Source organism: Agelaius phoeniceus, chromosome 1 (assembly GCF_051311805.1).
Source record: "Agelaius phoeniceus isolate bAgePho1 chromosome 1, bAgePho1.hap1, whole genome shotgun sequence".
In the NCBI taxonomy this organism is placed as follows: Eukaryota; Metazoa; Chordata; class Aves; order Passeriformes; family Icteridae; genus Agelaius; species Agelaius phoeniceus.
The window spans coordinates 71,613,696-71,620,172 of record NC_135265.1 but is presented as its reverse complement, the minus strand read 5'-3'; positions in this window follow the sequence as shown (position 1 = coordinate 71,620,172).

Here is a 6,477-nt window from a genome sequence, read left to right as displayed (position 1 = left end):
GCGGGGAGAGGCGGGGAGGAGCGGAGCCCGAGGGGTGGCTCCGGCCCCGCGCGGCGTAGCCGGGCGCGGTGGTTTCCTAGAGCTCCGCCTCACGCTTCATTCAAGAAAAGGGGGAAATGGGGAGGGGGGGTGCTTAAAAGAAAAAAAAAGAAGAAGAAGAAAAAAAATATAGGCGGCGGCGGGGGGAGGAGAGCAGCCCCCCGCGGTCCGGGCCCGCCCTCCATCGCGGCGCGGGCCTGGGGCCGGCGGCGGGGCGGCGGAGGAGGTGCGGAGAGCGGCGGAGCGGCGGGCGCGGAGGGGCGGCGGGCTCCAGGGCCGCGGGTGCTGCTGCCGGCCCCGCCGCCACCGCCGCCCGTGCGGAGCAAGCGGCGGCGGGGCTGGGGGCTGCCGGCTCTCCACGGCGGAGCGCGTCCCACTCCGCGCCGCCGCCGCCGCCCCGCGCGGATTCATTTAAATATTTTTTTTTAAATAAATGAAACGGGGAGGGAGATATTAAAAAAAAAAAAAAAAAAAAAAAAAAAAAGAAGTCCGAATGCACCTTTTTAAAAAGCAAAGTGGCCCGCTGCAGGCGTGCGGGGCGCCGTGCATTTTGGTTGGAGCGTGTGCGCGGCCCGCGGAGCGGTGCGCTGCCGATGCCGCCGGCCCGGCTGTCCGGGTGCCCCCCGCCGTGCGGGCCATGCGGGGTCCCGCACACCTGCTCCGCGCAGGCCGCCCTCCCGGCCCGTCTTCAGGGACCGGCAGGGAGTTAGGTTTTAGGACCTTTTGTAGAAACGGAGCTCAGAGCTCGGAGTTTGTCCCTGTGCCCCGGCCTGCAGAATTTTTTTACATTGAAGAGCGGCATTGAGGAGCTGCTTGAAGATGAGGTCAATCAGGAGCTGACCAAAGAAGCAGAGTTAACCTTTAAAGCTGATTAAACCCACAGAGCTGGGAAATAGCGGTGGCTCAGACCCCTTGCCATGCCGAGCCGCGACATTGGGGGCCAGGGATGTGTAATGCTGGGACTGCCCCAGCTGAAATAGGGCACCATACCGGGGAAATGCCAAGCCGAACGGGAGAAGGTCATCCCCGGCGCCTTTCTCTGCTCAGTACAGGAGGGGAAAAGAGACGTTTGATAAATTCTTACAGTTTTTGTCGATATAAGGGTGATTGGGATGACAATCTCATCTGTAAACTCCCCCGAAGCTAAAAGGAATAAAATGCATAAACAAAGCTGTGACCATGAGTTCTCTTGGACAGGGGGCACTGGGAATGAATGTACCCTGCCTTCCAAGTATGCTTTTAGAGATAGTTCCTTCAGGCACGGACTGGTCACGCGTGGTTCACAGCGTGACTGCTCCTCTGAGGAAAAGGCACTGGTGTGGGAAGGGTGAGCAGGTGTCCCTCCAACAGAGGAAGGGGAACTCTCCGCGTCCAAACGAGACGGATTCTCCTAAACGGAGCTCACCTGTGCCCTCGGTGATCCGGGTTTTGTTTCGAGGCCGCACCGAGGAATTGGTTTCTGCCATGTACGAAACAGCACCTTTCCAGGTGCCTGAGGCGGCCTTCAGGGTGTTTAACCCTTCTGGCGTCTGTTTTTAGGGGGGCACGGGGAGACACTCGGCACCATACCTAGTGCCAGCATCTTCCCCTCTCTTCCTGTCTCCTCTTCCTCTCCCTGCTCTCTCTCCTCTCCGGCGGGCGGCTGTTGCCACCCAGCGGCCGCCGCTCGCCCCGGGCTCGGCCCCGACAGCCCCCGGACCCCGCTCCGTCCTGAGGGAGCTCGGAGCTCGCTCGCCTCATACCCGCCCGGGAAACTGCGGGGGCGAGGCGGTGCCCTCTCATCCGTCCTGTGTGCATTCCTGCCGCCGATGTGTGAGACGGGGATGGCTGTGGATGGTTGAGTTCTTGAGGGTTAAGAGGGACAGAGATTGCAGGACAGCAAGTGAAATGAGTTCAAATAAGACTGATGATGCTCTGTGAGATCGTGGACTAAGGGCTGTACCTGACCAGGGTGAGTGTGTAACTCACAGCATGGTTTAATGATAGACCACAAGCGCATCTCATCTCCATCCATATGAAAGACTCCCAAAAGTAAAGTGCTTGCAATGAGCTGAGGGATGGCTTCTGATGGCAGAAATGCAGACAAGGGATCTGTCAACCAAGTAACAATATCACCTTCATATTCATTCACCGAAAGAGAACAAAGAACGAGAGGTCTCTCAAAACTGAAAGTAACCTGACATTTCCATGTAACATTTCCATGGTTTAAATGGGACAAGTGATAGAGGAAATCAGAACGGCCATAGCCAACCTGGATGCTCATTCAGTCTGTCACTGTGCTGGTGATTGAATCTAATGCAATTGGTCCTGCAACTGAAAATGCATCAGACAGAGATGTTGAGTAACACAGAAACCCTGTCTAGGTGCACAATGAAGTCCTAGCAAGATCAGTTTTAAAGCCCAAAGAGTAAATCACTATGAGATGGATACAAAAGGTGCATATAAAATCAATGGGATTTTGTAAGGAGGAATTGAAAATATCACTGATTTTATGGTATTTAAAGGTATTTTGCATGTAGAAATGCAAGTGAGGGCAGCTAAATGAACAGAGTGTACTGAGGACACAGTCAGTAAAATAGGAGTTTCATAATTTATAACTGATTCCTGATGGAAACAGGTACAGCAAAATTTTATGGGATACCCTGTTTGAAAGGGATTTAGTGATGATGCTTTTTCCTCACCAGCTCCACATTCAACACTTTGTTATGGGAATGATAGCTCCCAGCTTTTAAAAAAAGTTTAATAGGAAAATAGTGGTCATGGTTCACCAGAAAGCTTGCTAACACCAAACACAGCTGAGACTGTACCAAAAAATATAAAAAACACAAGGGAAAAATCCCAGGAAGCGTTTGCTTTAAGCAAGGGTATTAGCATTGGGTGATGGGAAACAAAAACTGTGCCTTGAAGAACGACAAATTGGGACTCTGTAAAAAAGCAAAACAAAATTATGCACACTTGAAGCCTTGTTCTTAACATTAAACATCAAAAGCATTGCATCTGACCTGTATGGCTCTAATTGAAGGGAGCGGCATCTTAAAAGCAATTATGCTACCTGAATGGGTGATAAACATCTATTACAGTGTCACGAGTTTGCATCACAGCACTGCTTTTCACCTTGCTTGTTTGTCTGAGCTCAGCAGGATAAAACAACAGTTAAGAAGATATCCAAAACAAAGGCAATATGGTTTTGGAGGCAGATGGAAGAAATGGCAAGAGAAGCTCAGGATTTCTTAAGGAACATGCAATCAGTGCATAAAGTCAGCTTAAGAAATCATGGGGCATTTAGGTAGCAGAATAAGATGCTGCCTACTCAAGATCTGATCCTGCAAGTCCTTCCACACACATTTACCTTTATGTGAGTCAGCCCACTGAAGTTAATCAGACTTAGAAGAATTAGCTGTACGAAGAATTGGAACTTGATTAGGAATACAAGCAGCAGCTCACCTGCAAGAAAGCTCTTTTGACACTGAAGAGAAGTGAAAGCATTGCCATTTAGGCATCAGTCAGGTCTGGTAGCATGAGGGACAGATTATTTTCTTGAGACGGCTTTCTTATCCATGCTTGGGCAACTGACCAGACAGGATCCTGGAAAGCCTGCTCTTTCTTCAGTGGCCTCCCAGATGCCCCCTGCTACATCATTATTAACAAATTATGTAGAAAAGTTTGTAATGTCTGGCAACTCTAAACTTCCCAACAACCTGAAAGCAGACACCTTTTCCCTGTACCTTTGTGTTAACATCAACAGGCTTTCAGCAGCAATCCTGGTCCCTGGTGACCTGCCCACCCTTTCATTTCCTTGGCTCATGTGCAGGGAAGTTAGAGAGAAGCAAATGGTTGTTTAAAGCCCTGCCTGAGCAGGCACGAAACAAGCAGGATGTGTGTTTGCACTCACAGTTAGCAATGACATTGCCACATTTTTTTTCTGAAAATCTGCAGGGGTTTTCTATTCTGGAAAAAAATCAAAACCACCATCACCACCAATCAAAACACCCAACAACAGTAAGCTAAATTGGAGTGACCTGAAAAAAGCATTTAGAGCAACATAGGTAAATACACCTATGACATCAGAAGAGATCCATTGCCTTATGGTGTTGGAGTACAGCTTAAATACTGGTGTTACTGAAGGAGTCCACTAAGACCGTGCCCACAGGTGGGGAATTTGCACATATGCAAATCACCAAGCTGCTCCTCACACAGCCAATGGCTCTGTAAATGCTTTTTGGTGCCATGTCCAGTGAGGTATTTGTCTGTGCCACCCACCCTGCTTCCCTCAGTTCCAGGCATTCAGTGCTGCTCCCTCCCATGCCAGCATTCATTTACTCTGCATGCCTTTGTTCCTGCAAGAGCTTTCTAACTCACCCTGAGTAAAACTAACCACCAACCACATGACCTTCATGTTTGTTTCTGTCCGTGAGACCACAATACCCACAGAGGATCTATGGTATCTCTGCCAAGCTGGATGAAATGTCTTGAAAGCAATATTCTTGTAGAGACTTGCATGGATGCACATAAATCTCTGCTATCAGGTGCCACCATTTATTGCTTAGACTCTCTCAGCTGGTTTGCTCAACGCGTGGCCCAGCATTGCTGCCTAGGAAGCAGCTGGCTGTTGTATAGCACGCTTTAAAAATCAGTTTTCTGCATGAAAAAAAGCATAGGAAAAGGTACTACCCTTGAAGCCTGGATGCATATTTTCCTCATTCTTAACCAGGATGATGGCAGGCTAACCTGAACAAACTTTCTCGCTTCTTCAGAGTGCATTCCTGAAATGGGAGATTGCCTTTTATCTTGCTGGTGTTGCAAATGCTGCAGGTGTGGAGTGGATCCTTTTTGGCTGGAAGCGCTTACAGGGCAGATAATGCTACTGTAAAACACTTAAAGTACGCCCAACCTGCAATTATGGTTTATTTCATGGGGTTTAATTGCGCTCATCAGGAAAGGCAGCTGGATGAGATACTTGGATAATATCCTTAGGGTCCAACATAGCAAACAGCTCCTGGCTTTCAGATGCCTTTTACTGTACTCATCCCTCAACCATCTTCACTTCTTGTCAGGATGCATAGGCCCCATGGTTTGGATTGGAAGGAGGCAAACAGCCCTGGATATCTTTTTCTCTGACATCTCTTGTGGCAGTACTCTTGCACTTCTCTATGTGGCAATAGGGTCTTGCCTTCACAAGAGCTGAGCTGTCTCGTCACCTTTCGCAAGACACCAACCTGTGCTGGTGACTGAGGCAGTGCCGCCCATGCCCTGTCTTTGTGCTCTGTGGAAAAGGATTGGACACCAGCTTCCCAGATGAAACTGCAGAGGAGCAAAGCAGGCAGGTTCTGCACGAAGGAATAGGCAATCAAAACAGTCTTCTAGACAAACAGGAACATCCATCTCTGCTTCATAAACTTTTATTACACCTGTTAAAATTTCTTAAAGCAAAAAGGGGGGAAAACACTTTTTTGAGTAAATGCTTTGAAATAAAGACCAACACACTTCATTTTAACAACTTTGAAGCACCTGTTAGCTTTGAAAAGGCTGTTCCCCTCAGCTGCAAGTAACCTGTGTCATTAAAAATTTCATTTTAGACCTAATTTTATATACTTATTTACAGTTGCTATCTTTGCAGATTTAACACCTTTTTTGGTCAAGGGAGTTGATTCTTGGTGCTTGGTAGCATGACTGTGTTAATCATGCATGTTTTGCTCTTGCCCCTTATGTTTATTTACGTTGCTCTAGCAGCACAACTACAGAATCAACTTGAGAGTTAGAACTGGAAAGGTTTAAAATTAACATGGGGATTCCCCTCCAAGCTGAAAACAAACTTGTTTTTAACCTAAAGAAAAAAAATTTCAGACTGGATTGATGGTATTCTACCACAGAGGAGACTTAGTATAATATTCATCAAGGTTTCCCCAAACAGCAAACCTTCCCAATCAAGTCTATGAAATGAATCTCCCACATCAAATTAGATTCTGCCCCACCCCCCCTCCAAAAATTAGATACGCATCTTTTGGGTTAAAAAAAAATAATTTCACTTTCCACTTCTGTCAGTGCAAGTTTCATCCAAAAGCTTACCAGCATTTTTTCCTCCCACTGCAGACCATCACCCACATTTAACCTTTTCCACCAATTTAGAGCAACTTAGGTTGAAAGTAGTAAAAGAGAGGATGAGAGGCATGGCAAGACAGACACCTTTTGAAGTCTCCCTCCAATGACAGAGGAAAGGAAATTACTTCATGAGGTTTTTACTACCAGCTTTTGACAGACAATCATGCACATACCTACTCTACAGCATGCCTTGTACTGGCTGGGCAGGAAAAAACCCAATTAAATGGAACCACAAGATAATCTTATTTCACTTACAAGGCTAAATTATGAAAAAGATTGAGGAGAAATCTAGTTTGGCCTGCTACTTGTACTGAAGTGGAAAAAACAGGAGCTCCAGTT